Source organism: Pan troglodytes, chromosome 5 (assembly GCF_028858775.2).
Source record: "Pan troglodytes isolate AG18354 chromosome 5, NHGRI_mPanTro3-v2.0_pri, whole genome shotgun sequence".
NCBI classification, from domain to species: Eukaryota; Metazoa; Chordata; class Mammalia; order Primates; family Hominidae; genus Pan; species Pan troglodytes.
The window spans coordinates 29,308,406-29,324,750 of NC_072403.2; the positions used below are offsets into that span (position 1 = coordinate 29,308,406).

The window sequence follows — 16,345 nt, forward strand, 5'->3', positions numbered from 1 at the left end:
AGCCGAGGAGAGAAGCCTCGGAAGAAACCAGTCCTGTTGACAACTTAATCTCAGACTTCCAGCCCCAGAATTGTGAGAAAACAAATTTCTGTTTCTGTTGCTGAAGCCACCCAGTCTGTGGTGCCTTGCAATGGCAGCCCTAGAGAACTAATATAGTTCTCTCTGTATATTATATATATATATATAGTATAATTATATTATAATATATAATTATATATTATACTATAATATATAGTACTTTATATATAATATATAAATATATACATAAATATATATAATATATAAAGAATATTATATATTATAGGATATATAATAATATATAATATATATGATACTATCTATAATATATAATATATATGATACTATCTATAATATATAATATATGTGATACTATCTATAATATATAATATATATGATACTATCTATAATATATAATATATATGATACTATCTATAATATATAAAGAACTATATTATAATTATATATTATATATTATAGAGAGAACTATATTAGTTCTCTCTATATATAATTGCAAATCTAAACCAAGACAGGTAGAATTGTGCTAGGAAGAGAAGAGTCTTAATAAAATTATCATTATGACCTAAGTTCTTCTGAGAGTTAAGACAGGAGTAACATTTTTTTCACTCGGTTTATACTATTCCTGCTCCATGATACAGTGCTGAAATGGTAAACCTATCCAAGGGGATCTAATTATTTCTCCTAAATTTTTAATATATTTGGACATTAAGCTTTTGATATTTTCCATAGCATTAGAAATGCCCTGATATTAGTTCATTACTTTTACCACTATAGTTTTAAAGCCTGGAATAATGCTTAATATAATGATTTATTTTCTGGCTTTACTATAATGCAGAAGAAATAGGAATACCTGCCATGAAATCAAAGGAAGACATTGATTTATGCTCTGGGAAGAATGAATTGAAAATTGAATAAAGACAAGAGAAAATAAAATTTCCTAGACCCAGAACAAATGGAAATTGATTTAATTTACTGAAAAGAAATCACCTCTTTGAGTAGTCAAGCAAAGCATTAGGATCTTGCTGACTACCAGGAAAGGACAAATTAGAATTAGAAGAATCTATGAGTATGTGGACTCCAAATTACTATAGTATCTTTCTGGTAAATTTCTCCATTTTACACAAAACAGTATGTAACATTTCAGGGAATCATGGCTTTTATCCACCAGTAATGTATAATGATATTAAAATATTTTCTTTGCCTTGCCTTTTAAAAAAAGATTAAATTATATTCTGTCTTGCAGGCACACACCACATGCATTTTTGACAGTGGTGTTTGAAACATATGGGCATTTCAGATGTCTACAGTTTTCCTAATAACTTTTGACTCCTCTAAAAAAACTTCATTTCCAGAGCCATGGCTAAGAATCCTTGGACAGTGAGAGATGGGGACAGTCACATGTATCAGGACATAGACTTCTTGCTAGTATAGGACTGACCCCAAGCAACACTTTTAGATTTATAACAAATGGGTCAGGGAAACTGCCTGCCTGCCAACTGTAAGAAAGTGACAACAAGGGAAGTTTAAAAAATATGTATTTAAATATTCTCTGTACTGAAAAACAATGTGGCAGAATTGAAATAAAAGTATAGTACCAAAAATCCTAAAGATTTGAACTTCTTTTTGATCTCACCTTAGAGGGAAATTTTGACAAAAAAACTGCACAGGACTTAATGTAGCACAAAATACATTGAACTATTGGCATCATGTGAATGACATAATTTAAGACAGAATAGGACAGACATTTGGAAATATGTGTGTCTTTCTATCTGAAGACCATCTCCATGGTTGGGATGAGTGATTTCCCCTGAGTGGCGTGGCTAGTCTCATATCATTTATCTTAGAGAAGGAAAGGAGGGAGATGGGCTTGAAGTGGTGAATGAGAGGTTCACCTTGTCCCCAAGTTAGCCTACAAGACAGGTCCCAGCAATTGTAATTTCTCTTGGTATTTTAGTTTTGTTATTTTCCAGTGACCTCTAAAGTTGCAATAGAGAGAGCTTAGTGTAAGCTGTGCTCTGGGGAATGGAGGGACTAGTTATGTCGATGCTTGGGGCAAGCAGTTCCCAGCAAAGTAATTGGCAGACATATGGAGAAGCCTGTTGTAAGAGTTAATCCACAAAGATCCAAGATGAAATGCTCTGGCAGGTTAGGAGGCTAAGTTAGTGACAACTGACGACCAGCATAAACTTTGGGAGTTCACGATAATTTTTCTCAGGAGCATTCAGTAGAGGAAAGGCTTTTGACATCTGTGGTTTAGAAGCTTGTATCATTAATCTTTGGGCATTATGGGAATTAGTTTCTAGAGATCTTGGAGGGGGCCAAAGATTATTAGCTTAAACTATATCTCTGGACTTGAAGTTCGACCTGTTCCCCAAGAACTTAGAAAATGGATAACAACTTATCTTCTATTAAAATGTAAAAGCAAAGCCCAATCAGTTAGAGTTGAATGTTCTGGACCAGGGAGACATCATAGTAACAGTAGTGTGAAGAAGGGGAGGGTTAATCAAAACAAGGATGGTCAGGTAGTAGAAGCATGGAAAAAAAACAAAATTAGTTGTTGGTCGTGTCCTCGGAGGAGTGTTTCAGATATAGAAAACCTAAATTAAAATTAATCTTATCCTGGTGTCATTGACGAGATTATCCCTATTCTATTATTTTTATTATACTTTTAAGTTTTAGGGTACATGTGCACAACGTGCAGGTTTGTTACATATGTATACATGTGCCATGCTGGTGTGCTGCACCCATTAACTCGTCATTTAACATTAGGTATATCTCCTAATGCTATCCCTCCCCTCTCCCCGAACCCCACAAAAGGCCCCGGTGTGTGATGTTCCCCTTCCTGTGTCCAAGTGTTCTCATTGTTCAATTCCCACCTATGAGTGAGAACATGTGGTGTTTGGTTTTTTGTCCTTGCGATAGTTTGCTGAGAATGATGGTTTCCAGCTTCATCCATGTCCCTACAAAGGACATGAACTCATCATTTTTTATGGCTGCATAGTATTCCATGGTGTCTATGTGCCACATTTTCTTAATCCAGTCTATCATTGTTGGACATTTGGGTTGGTTCCAAGTCTTTGCTATTGTGAGTAGTGCCGCAATAAACATAAATGCGCATATGTCTTTATAGCAGCATGATTTATATTCCTTTGGGTATATACCCAGTAATGGGATGGCTGGGTCAAATGGTATTTCTAGTTCTAGATCCCTGAGGAATCGCCACACTGACTTCCACAATGGTTGAACTAGTTTACAGTCCCACCAACAGTGTAAAAGTGTTCCTATTTCTCCACATCCTCTCCAGCACCTGTTGTTGCCTGAACTTTTTACTGATTGCCATTCTAACTGGTGTGAGATGGTATCTCATTGTGGTTTTGATCTGCATTTCTCTGATGGCCAGTGATGATGAGCATTTTTTCATGTGTTTTTTTGGCTTCATAAATGTCTTCTTTTGAGAAGTATCTGTTCATATCCTTCGCCCACTTGTTGATGGAGTTTTTTTTTTTCTTGTAAATTTGTTTGAGTTCATTGTAGATTCTGGATAATAGCCCTTTGTCAGATGAGTAGATTGTAAAAATTTTCTCCCATTCTGTATGTTACCTGTTCAATCTGATGGTAGATTCTTTTGCTGTGCAGAAGCTCTTTAGTTTAATTAGATCCCATTTGTCAATTTTGGCTTTTGTTGCCATTGCTTTTGGTGTTTTAGACATGAAGTCCTTGCCCATGCCTATGTCCTGAATGGTAATGCCTAGGTTTTCTTCTAGGGTTTTTATGGTTTTAGGTCTAACGTTTAAGTCTTTAATCCATCTTGAATTAATTTTTGTGTAAGGTGTAAGGAAGGGATCCAGTTTCAGCTTTCTACATATGGCTAGCCAGTTTTCCCAGCACCATTTATTAAATAGGGAATCCTTTCCCCATTGCTTGTTTTTGTCAGGTTTGTCAAAGATCAGATAGTTGTAGATATGCGGCATTATTTCTGAGGGCTCTGTTCTGTTCCATTGATCTATATCTCTGTTTTGGTACCAGTACCATGTTGTTTTGGTTACTGTAGCCTTGTAGTATAGTTTGAAGTCAGGTAGCGTGATGCCTCCAGCTTTGTTCTTTTGGCTTAGGATTGACTTGGCGATGCAGGCTCTTTTTTGGTGCTGTATGAACTTTAAAGTAGTTTTTTCCAATTCTGTGAAGAAAGTCATTGGTAGCTTGATGGGGATGGCATTGAATCTATAAATTACCTTGGGCAGTATGGCCATTTTCATGATATTGATTCTTCTTACCCATGAGCATGGAATGTTCTTCCATTTGTTTGTATCCTCTTTTATTTCATTGAGCAGTGGTTTGTAGGTCTCCTTGAAGAGTTTCTTCACATCCCTTGTAAGTTGGATTCCTAGGTATTTTATTCTCTTTGAAGCAATTGAGAATGGGAGTTCACTCATGATTTGACTCTCTGTTTGTCTGTTATTGGTGTATAAGAGTGCTTGTGATTTTTGCACATTGCTTTTGTATCCTGAGAGTTTACTGAAGTTGCTTATCAGCTTAAGGGGATTTTGGGCTGAGGCGATGGGGTTTTATAGATGTACAATCATGTCATCTGCAAACAGGGACAATTTGACTTCCTCTTTTCCTAATTGAATACTCTTTATTTCCTTCTCCTGCCTAATTGCCCTGGCCAGAACTTCCAACACTATGTTGAATAGGAGTGGTGAGAGAGGGCATCCCTGTCTTGTGCCAGTTTTCAAAGGGAATGCTTCCAGTTTTTGTCCATTCAGTATGATATTGGCTGTGGGTTTGTCATAGATAGCTCTTATTATTTTGAGATACGTTCCATCAATACCTAATTTATTGAGAGTTTTTAGCGTGAAGGTTGTTGAATTTTGTCAAATGCCTTTTCTGCATCTATTGAGATATTCATGTGGTTTTTGTCAGTGGTTCTGTTTATATGCTGGATTATGTTTATTGATTTTCATATGTTGAACCAGCCTTGCATCCCAGGGATGAAGCCCACTTGATCATGGTGGATAAGCTTTTTGATGTGCTGCTGGATTCGTTTTGCCAGTATTTTATTGAGGATTTTTGCATCAAAGTTCATCAGGGATATTGGTCTAAAATTATCTTTTTTGTTGTGTCTCTGCCAGGCTTTGGTATCAGGATGATGCTGGCCTCATAAAATGAGTTAGGGAGGATTCCCCCTTTTTCTATTCATTGGAATAGTTTCAGAAGGAATGGTACCAGTTCCTCCTTGTACCTCTGGTAGAATTTGGCTGTGAATCCGTCTGGTCCTGGACTTTTTTTGGTTGGTAAGCTATTAATTATTGCCTCAATTTGAGAGCCTGTTATTGGACTATTCAGAGATTCAATTTCTTCCTGGTTTAGTCTTGGGAGGGTGTATGTGTTGAGGAATTTATCCATTTCTTCTAGATTTTCTAGTTTATTTGCGTAGAGGTGTTTGTAGTATTCTCTGATGGTAGTTTGTATTTCTGTGGGATCGGTGGTGATATCCCCTTTATCATTTTTTATTGCATTGATTCTTCTCTCTTTTCTTCTTTATTAGTCTTGCTAGCTGTCTATCAATTTTGTTGATCCTTTCAAAAAACCAGCTCCCGGATTCATTGCTTTTTTGAAGGGTTTTTTGTTTCTCTATTTCCTTCAGTTCTTCTCTTATCTTAGTTATTTCTTGCCTTCTGCTAGCTTTTGAATGTGTTTGCTCTTGCTTCTCTAGTTCTTTTAATTGTGATGTTAGGGTGTCAATTTTAGACCTTTCCTGCTTTCTCTTGTGGGCATTTAGTGCTATAAATTTCCCTGTACACACTGCTTTGAATGTGTCCCAGAGATTCTGGTATGTTGTGTCTTTGTTCTCGTTGGTTTCAAAGAACATCTTTATTTCTACCTTCATTTCATTATGTACTCAGTAGTCATTCAGGAGCAGATTGTTCAGTTTCCACGTAGTTGAGCAGTTTTGAGTGAGTTTCTTAATCCTGAGTTCTAGTTTGATTGCACTGTGGTCTGAGAGACAGTTTGTTATAATTTCCGTTCTTTTACATTTGCTGAGGAGTGCTTTACTTCCAACTATGTGGTCAATTTTGGAATAGGTGTGGTGTGGGGCTGAAAAGAATGTATACTCTGTTGATTTGGGGTGGACAGTTCTGTAGATGTCTATTAGGTCGGCTTGGTGCAGAGCTGAGTTCAATTCCTGGATATCCTTGTTAACTTTCTGTCTCGTTGAGCTGTCTAATGTTGACAGTGGGGTGTTAAAGTCTCCCATTATTATTGTGTGGGAGTCTAAGTCTCTTTGTAGGTCTCTAAGGGCTTGCTTTATGAATCTGGGTGCTCCTGTATTGGGTGCATATATATTTAGGATAGTTAGCTCTTTTTGTTGAATTGATCCCTTTACCATTATGTAATGGCCTTCTTTGTCTCTTTTGATCTTTGTTGATTTAAAGTCTGTTTTATCAGAGACTAGGATTGCAACCCCTGCCTTTTTTTGTTTTCCATTTGCTTGGTAGATCTTCCTCCATCCCTTTATTTTGAGCCTATGTGTGTCTCTGCACGTGAGATGGGTTTCCTGAATACAGCACACTGATGGGTCTTGACTCTTTGTCCAATTTGCCAGTCTGTGTCTTTTAATTGGAGCATTTAGCCCATTTACATTTAAGGTTAATATTGTTATGTGTGAATTTGATCCTGTCATTATGATGTTAGCTGGTTATTTTGCTTGTTAGTTGATGCAGTTTCTTCCTAGCATCGATGGTCTTTACAATTTGGTATGTTTTTGCAGCGGCTGATACCGGTTGTTCCTTTCCATGTTTACTGCTTCCTTCAGGAGCTCTTTTAGGGCGGGCCTGGTGGTGACAAAATCTCTCAGCATTTGCTTGTCTGTAAAGGATTTTATTTCTCCTTCACTTATGAAGCTTAGTTTGGCTGGATATGAAATTCTGGGTTGAAAATTCTTTCCTTTAAGAATGTTGAATATTGGCCCCCACTCTCTCCTGGCTTGTAGAGTTTCTGCCGAGAGATCTGCTGTTAGTCTGATGGGCTTCCCCTTGTGGGTAACCTGACCTTTCTCTCTGGCTGCCCTTAACATTTTTTCCTTCATTTCAACTTTGGTGAATCTAACAATTATGTGTCTTGGAGTTGTTCTTCTCGAGGAGTATCTTTGTGGCGTTCTCTGTATTTCCTGAATCTGAACGTTGGCCTGCCTTGCTAGATTGGGGAAGTTCTCCTGGATAATATCCTGCAGAGTGTTTTCCAACTTTATTCCGCTCTCCCCATCACTTTCAGGTACACCAATCAGATGTAGATTTGGTCTTTTCACATAGTCCCATATTTCTTGGAGGCTTTGTTCATTTCTTTTTATTCTGTTTTCTCTAAACTTCTCTTCTTGCTTCATTTCATTCATTTGATCTTCCATCACTGATACCCGTTCTTCCAGTTGATCGAATTGGTTACTGAGGCTTGTGCATTCGTCAAGTAGTTCTTGTGCCGTGGTTTTCAGCTCCATCAGGTCCTTTAAGGACTTCTCTGCATTGGTTATTCTAGTTAGCCAGTCGTCTAATCTTTTTTCAAAGTTTTTAACTTCTTTTCCATGAGTTCGAACTTCCTCCTTTAGCTCGGAGTAGTTTGATCGTCTGAAGCCTTCTTCTCTCAATTCATCAAAGTCATTCTCTGTCCAGCTTTGTTCCATTGCTGGTGAGGAGCTGCATTCCTTTGGAGGAGGAGAGGCACTCTGATTTTTAGAATTTTCAGTTTTTCTGCTGTTTTGTCCCCATCTTTGTGGTTTTATCTACCTTTGGTATTTGATGATGGTGACGTACAGATGGGGTTTTGGTGTGGATGTCCTTTCTGTTTGTTAGTTTTCCTTCTGATAGTCAGCACCCTCAGCTGCAGGTCTGTTGCAGTTTGCTGGAGGTCCACTTCAAACCCTTTTTGCCTGGGTATTAGCAGCAGAGGCTGTAGAACAGCGGATATTGATGAACAGCAAATGTTGCTGCCTGATCGTTCCGCTGGAAATTTTGTCTCAGAGGAGTACCCGGCTGTGTGATGTGTCAATCCACCCCTACTGGGGGGTGCCTCCCAGTTAGGCTACTCGAGGGTCAGGGACCCACTTGAGGAGGCAGTCTGTCCATTCTCAGATCTCCAGCTGCGTGCTGGGAGAACCACTACTCTCTTCAAAGCTGTCAGACAAGGACATTTAAGTCTGCAGAGGTTTCTACTGCCTTTTGTTTGGCTATGCCCTGCCCCCAGAGGTGGAGTCTACAGAGGCAGGCAGGCCTCCTTGAGCTGCGTTGGGCTCCACCCAGTTCGAGCTTCCTGGCTGCTTTGTTTACCTACTCAAGCCTTGGCAATGGTGGGCGCCCCTTTCCCAGCCTTGCTGCCACCTTGTAGTTTGATCTCAGACTGCTGTGCTAGCAATGAACGAGGCTCCGTGGGTGTGGGACCCTCCGAGCCAGGTGCGGGATACAATCTCCTGGTGTGCCGTTTGCTAAGATGGTTGGAAAAGCGCAGTATTAGGGTGGGAGTGACCCGATTTTCCAGGTGCCATCTGTCACTCCTTTCCTTGGCTAGGAAAGGGAATTCCCTGACCCCTTGCGCTTCCCGGGTGAGGCAATGCCTCGCCCTGTTTCGGCTCATGCTCGGTGCGCTGCACCCATTGTCTTGTACCCACTGTCTGCCAATCCCCAGTGAGATGAACCCGGTAGCTCAGTTGGAAATGCAGAAATCATTTGTCTTCTCTGTCACTCATGCTGGGAGCTGTAGACTGGAGCTCTTCCTATTCAGTCATCTTGGCACCACCCACATGTATCCCTATTCTATTATTAAATAAATATATTTGGCCATCTTATCCTGATAAATACTTAATTCACTCAGTTCTCTTTGCTCCAAATATGTGTTCACCAAGCAACATTTTGATTATGTTTTAGCTTCTTATACACATCTACATTAGAAGCTTTAAAATTTCAATCTGGGGAGATATTAGCTGGAAGTATAGAATTAAAGGGGAGGCTCAAGGCTGCATTCAAATAATGTGAAAATTTAAAATAAAATTTGGTTGCATTTAAATTGGGGAGGTTTGCAGGAAGAATTTATGGAAACCTTGGTAGGCTCAAGCTGGTGTTCTCAATGGTGTTCTGTTTTATATTTCAGAACAGAAAGATTAATGCAAATCTACTTATTTGATAGATTAACAATGATGGCTTAGAAAGAATAAACGTTTAGTTCTTATTCACTTAACAGTACAGGAATAACAAAACAGTAAAAATGTATGCAGATGTAGCTCTTAGATCATTTGGAACAGTTTTTATTCAACTCAGTAAAAGAGAAAAGAACATAGAGAAGTATGCCTGGGATATTTTTAGATGCCAGCACTGGAATCGGCATACATCACTTCCACTGCTTCTTGCCACATATAACTGCAAAGGAGATGAGCAATATAGTCTAGTATGTCCCCAAGAAGACGAAAAAATAGCCTTGCTCAACCACTAACAGCCTATCACAATATAGGCTCATTGTACTGATAAAATCCATTTTCCGAGACCATAAGGCTGACAGCCAACCTTTGAATGAATAGTAAATTCCACAAGGTAATAGATGTCACATAATGAGGTGCTTGTGGGAATAGACTGTGATAGATGACAGACAGATAGATATAGATAGATAGATAGATAGATAGATAGATAGATAGATAGACAGACAGCTGACTGTAGAGATAGCCTTCTCTACAAAAGAAACACTACACTTCTGTGATATTTTTCTTCTTTAGGTGTACATATGAACAACTTTTTCATACAATGGCTAGTTTTTCTTTACAGTATTAATATCTTTAATATTATACAATATTAATACACATACATATGCATATGTATATATAAAAGTGTGTGCATATATACCCATGCATGCATAGCTACAGTGACTGGACATCTGCACATTTAGTAAGTTACAGTGGTTCAATTGTATCCTTGGGAGATTGTTTCTAGGACCCCCAGAGATAACAAAATCCAGGGATGCTCAAGTCCCTTATATAAATTGGTGTAGTATTTACATTTAAGCTACACACAGCCTCCTATATACTTTAAGTCATCTCTAGATTACTTATAATACCTACTACAATGTAATACTATGTAAATAGTTGTTATACCATTTTTTAAATTTGTACTTTTTTATTGTGTTATTTACTTATTGAATATTTTTCTATCTATGCTTAGTTGAATCTAAAGATGTGGGAACCCAGCCCACACATACAAAGGGCTGTTTGTATATAAAATCATGACAAAATCATTTGATATTTTAGTTATACTTTTTTTTTTAAATTACTATAAAGGTTTCATTCAATGATATCATCATCTCTCACGGATTTAACTCTTTAATTACCATATATATGCTGATGAGTCTCAAAATTTATATTTTGCCCAGATCTCTCTTCTGAATTTCAGACTTTTCTAACTAACTGCCTTTTTAAGAACTGCAGCTGGATGTTTAATTTGGGATTGCGAATTTGACGTATCTAAAAGAGGAGAACCTGATCTTAACCTAACCACACCCCCAAATGAACTCCTCCCTCATCTCAGGAAATGGGTTGTCTCTTCTTCTCAGTGTTCAGGCTTCAAAGGCTATGGTGCCATCTTTGACTTTTTTCTTTCACTCACAACTTACAGAAAATCTCTCAGCCAATACTGTCAGCTCTGTCTCCAAAATGTGTCTGTAATGCAACCATTTATTTCCATCCTCACAGTCATACTCCTGGCTCAGACCACCAGCATGAGCATGTGGAGTTTTGAAGTCACCCTTTAATTGTTTCCTCAAGGGCTACCCTTCAGTGCAATCCCAACCCTGTAGTCAGAGAGAACCTTACAATCTAAGACAGGTAACATTACTCCTCTGTTTCAACCCTCTGGTGGATTGTCATTTTGGTGTAAAGGATAAAATCCATACAACGACTGCAAAGCCCTACTGGATCTACTCAACTTCTCGTTATCTTTCTGAGGTCATCCCCAACTATTCTCCATTTTGTTCCTGCTGCCCTGGACATGCTGGCCTCTGGCTTTTCCTTGACAAGACATGCACACTTCTACCTCAAGTGTGCATTGAGGTAGAAGTTTTTCTATTCCTGGAATGGTCTTCTCTCAGACACTCTTCTGGTTCCCTCCCTCTTTTTCTTCAGTCATTTGCTAAAATAGTTACTTTGTTAGTGATGTCTTCTCTTGGCACCCATCTAAGATGTTGGCTCCTGTTCCCTGACACTGCATATCTCATTGTATATTTTACTTTTTCCCTTGGATGCTTATTGCTTCTAGCATAGCATTTTAGTTAATGATCCTTTAATTGCTGATGTCTTGTATTAGAACACTGATTCCATTAAGTCAGGGATTTTTTTCGGTTTTGTTTGTTGATATTTCCCTAGTACCCAGAAAAATGCCTTGGATAGAGTAGGTATTCATAAATATTTGTTACATTAATCCCATATTCATATACCTATTAATACCATGCCTTCTTTGACATGGGGAGCCGCAGACAGGATATTTCGTATTTTTGTGTTTCAGAATAGAATATCTCCTATTGTGAGATCTACTATTGTTCAGAATAACTTTGACACTTTTACTATCTACCTTTTAGCTGTTAACAATCCATTTTTTGCTCATGTACAAATATGTTTATGTTTATACTCAAAATTTTGTTTATTGATATATTTTAATTTCTTAAGGCCAAAGTTCTTCCTACTTTCTCTGTTTGTTTTTTCCTTCTTACTTTTACTTACTTTAGATTGAAGGCATTATTATTCTAGATTATATTTAGAGGGATTGTATATTTGTCAACCAAAATCTCTCTTTCCCCAGTAATTCTGAGGGAATGATGTTTCTGTTACGATTTTGTAGATATTTCTAATTCCTTTTTGCCTTCCAACTACATGAGACTTCTATTTGCTTAATCTTGTAGCAAGTTCTCAGAATCTGTACATCTCTATCATGATCTGTAACTGCTAATTTAGAGTTAAAAGCATAAGAAGGCTGCATGGAAATATATAGAAATATAAACAAAATTCCTATATTTTCTTTAGCTCATAAACTGTCTCTTTCCTCATTGAGTTTAGATAGATCAAAATGTACATGTTCTCATTTTCAGGTTATAAGTTATATTAATTATAATAGGGTAATATTCAAGTCAAAAATTATTTTTTCATTTTAATAGTATTGTGAACCAACATCAAAAATTCTCCCTCTGTTTTTTGTTGCCTGACCCTTATAAAACCATTTTGAGAACTTCCATCATGTATGTGGTTATGAGATTACAACTGTGGTTAATTTCAACAACAACTTTGCCAATAAAGACTCAAGGGAGCAAGTAGCAAAGGGTTTTCTCCACTCTCTAGCATCTAGGTAGGCCTTTTCCATGACATGGCCTACCTCTGAATAGGGCTTAGGAAGGTGACACTTAGAAATGGGCATCTGGCATATTTGTTCATAGTCAGCATATACCAATACCATGATGTACTGATGCATGTGCTTTTGAATTTTTCATTTGAATTTTCAATTTCCCTTCAGAATCTGTTAGTAGAAAATGAGCATCCCTGGTATTCACCTATGTCACAAATTTGTCCAAGACAGGAAAGTGGGGTTAGTGACGTTTATCCAGAAATGAAATCAAGGGCATGGAGCTCATTTTCACAAGAAATATATTGTATTCAATAATGTGAGAGCAGCTAAGTTTAAAAGATATTGGGCATCCACTGAGCCCCAGAGGCTGTACCCTCAATATATAAATGATCTGTCTTTGCTATTTTAGCAGGGTCAACAGCCATTATTTTTGGTAGCCACTTGTCATAGTTCCTTGTGATTAAAAATGCAATGGTTATCGTCAGTGTACATTACCTCACTCCTGCCACCTATCCTGGGCCTCTTCTCAGATGACCCAAGGTTCAGACATGGTTGTAGCACAGAATACTGAACTATGTGGTTAGAGGGTTTTCTTCCATTTGTAACCTCACAAAGTGCAACATTGGCTGCCACTGAATCAAAAGAGAATGAATCAGAAGCATGTGAATAAATGTGAAGAATTATAATGTGGTATAAAGAGCACTGCATTTAAAGTTAGAAGACCTGGGATGAAGCTTTTGCCTTAACATTTAACAGCTCTACTGTTAATGACTGCCTACCTACTTTCTAGGATTGTTGTGAGGATTAGGCAAACTGTGTAAGCAAGACTTATTTTGTATAAGCTATAAAGCACTTAACTATCAATAATACATGTTGGCCGGGCATGGTGGCTCACGCCTGTAATCCCAGCACTTTGGGAGGCCGAGGTGGGCAGATCACCTGAGGTCAGGAGTTCATCCTGGCCAAAATGGTAAAACCCAGTCTCTACTAAAAGTACAAAAATTAGCCAGGCGTGGTGGTGGGCGCCTGTAATCTCAGCTACTCAGGAGGCTGAGGTGAGAGAATTGCATGAACCTGGGAGGTGGAGGTTGTGGTGAGCTTAGATCACGCCACTGCACTGAAGCCTGGGCGACAGAGCAAAATTCTGTCTCAAATAATAATAATAATACATGCTATTATTGATAATATTATTATTTATGGCTGAATAAGACCAAACCCTGTAAAAGTTAGAAAGCTTGTTTTTAGTATCTGGAAGATCCTTAGGAGTATTAAATAGATACCTTTCTTCATCTCTCAACAGATGTTTCAATTCATGCCATCACATCTTTGAAAACTGGCAATTCAACCTTGCCTTGAGCATTTCCATGTACAGGAAACACATGATCTCTTAAGGAGTCCATTTCACCGTCAGACGGTTCTGAAGGATGTAAGGGGTTCTCAACATTGAAACCAGTGCTGGCTCCTGGTTTGAATTTCTGTAGCCACTCCAGTCTGGTTCTTGTGCTCACCATTCCTCCAAATTGGCCGCCTATGACTTCTATGACAATAAATCCAATGGACCCTTGCCAACCTTATCATATTTTCTCAGCAGCATTTGACCCAGTTGGCATTCTTGACTTCTTCAAGGCTCCTTCTGTCCTTGATTCCCACTATGTCACTTTCTCCTGGATGCCAGCCTATGTCTCTGGGCATGGCTTCCCCATCTCCTTTGCCAATGTATCTACCTCAATTCCAAAAACAATCATAACCTCCAGAAATGCTTTGTCCCACACAAAATATTTACCTAAATGTTAAAGTTTTCTTTAGGCTTCCAGTCAGTTTACTCAGGAGTTGATTTAAAAGGAGTTGATAAATAGAAAATATTCACTTTTCTCCTTAAAAGAATAACATAATTTGGATGGATATTCTTTTTTATTAAAATGATATTCTTTTTTATTAAAAATAATATGCAAGCAAAAAACATTGATGATCTCACTTTGTGTCCATTACTGAATTATATCTGCAAAATTCCCAAGTACTTATGTTGACTGGTAATTCAAGAAGAATATTATTCAATATTAATGATTTAATTCAAGATACATGCACATAACACTTTTTTTCAATTTCCAGTTATTACTCACACTCTGAATTAACCTGTAATAATTAAAAAGAAAATAAGACCTTTCATAAGGAAGAAAAACCAGTGCAGGATATATAATCTACAAATATGGTGAAATTGCTTTAATGGGTTATCTGTCTCGAGCGGAGAGCCTAATGCAAAGTAGGTGGAAGATTTAAAGGTGAAGCAAACTCCGTTGTTCTTTTTATTTAATAAACACCATCATAACTGACCTTTAAAGCTGATAAAGCTATAAGGGAAGACAAGAACAGATGCAACATTCTGCCAGACCTATTTGAATATATTTAACATATGGCCAAGGAGTGATTCTTTTTCCAAAGAAATTTCAAGTTGATTTTACTTCTGTGTTTGTATTTTGTAATATTAAGGTTTTTTGAATAAAATGAATTGAAATAGTAAGTTAACTGGAAGGGAAAACGAGCCTTTCCTTTCGCTGGTCTTAGAGAAGGTTTGAGATAATAGGAACAATGGCTTCCAGTGACATAAAGAGGTGAAATATATAAGCAAGTATCTGTGTTTGCTAATTCTGTGTCAGGCTGAGGTATGATCTCAGTACTATCCACAGAGGTGTGGGAATTAAGCTGCCTTTTATTTGACCTCAACATTTTTGATTTGTTATATTGTCATTTAGTCTGTGAAAATGTTCAACCTAATCTTTCCAGCCTCTTATAATCAACCGGAGTGGTATTGATCTTCCTGTCATTCTCCCATGCACCTTGAAGAATCATGTATGAGTGAGAATGTGCACAGTCTTATAGATGATCTGAAGCCATTCAATATGCTCTTAATTATAAATAGCTCTTTCTAAATTTACTACAGCTATAAACATCATATAGTGATATATACATATATATTCCCTCTCTTATCCACACCCGCACATTTATATTCATACTTTTATGGTCACATATGCCACAAATTTCACTCCCAGATGTCTCTCTGTGATATCTATTCTGTACTCACCCTCTAAACAATCTCAAGCCATTAAGAGATACCTGACTATGAATGAATTGCACACATGGCTCGCAAAGAAACCCTGGAAGGAAACATGCTGCTTTGAGCTGCCTTCAGTTTGTTTGTTTTCAAATATTTTAGCTAAGAGTAGGAGAGATCATTCAGCATCTACTAAATACATGCCTTCAGGAAATGGCAAACATAACAAGCAGTCACATTAACTATGTAGGAGGACACAATTCCTTTTGAGACATCAGGGCAATGTTTCTAAGTGCAAAAACAGTAAACAGAAATGCAACTTCAGGACTCTGTGCAACTTTATTCGTAAGGGATAATTTTCTTGCTACATTTAGTGTTCTTTTTTTCTTCAGTCCCATATTTTGTTTTGGAAGTTCTCAAATCTATAAAAAATTGAAATATAGCACAACAAACATTCATCTATTCTTCACTTAAAAATTAATTCAATATTTAGCTATTATTGTTTTCTTTCTCCCTGTCTTAAATGCTAATACTTTGTTAATGGTGGTGGACAGCCATTTGAAGGTAAACTGCAGACATTGTGATATTTCACCTCTAAATACTTTGTCATGCGTTTCTTGAGAATAAAGGCATTTTTGCATATAACCAGAATACTCACAATTAAACACATGTGAGCAGTAAATCTAATTATACTGATATTTAGTCCATATTTTGAATCATGACTTTTTTTTTTTTTTTTTTTTTGAGACGGAATCTCACTCTGTCGCCCAGGTTGGAGTGCAGTGGTGTGATCTCGGCTCACTGCAACCTCCGCCCTGCAGGTTCAAGTGATTCTCCTGCTTTAGCCTTCCGAATAGCTGGGATTACAGGTGCCCGCCACCGTGCCTGGATAATT

The 16,345-nt window shown here is 37.6% G+C and overlaps 2 long non-coding RNA genes across 2 annotated transcripts in view; both read left to right on the forward strand.

The window, feature by feature from the left end:
• The window catches only part of LOC134810282 (uncharacterized), a 32,272-nt gene extending 18,307 nt beyond the window's left edge, over nucleotides 1–13,965 (forward strand). Inside the window, exon 4 of the long non-coding RNA XR_010157929.1 lies at nucleotides 13,702–13,965. This is a non-coding gene — a long non-coding RNA (uncharacterized LOC134810282). The remainder of the gene's footprint in view (nucleotides 1–13,701) is intronic.
• The window catches only part of LOC134810280 (uncharacterized), a 167,238-nt gene that overhangs the window by 127,909 nt on the left and 22,984 nt on the right, over nucleotides 1–16,345 (forward strand). The window lies entirely within an intron of this gene.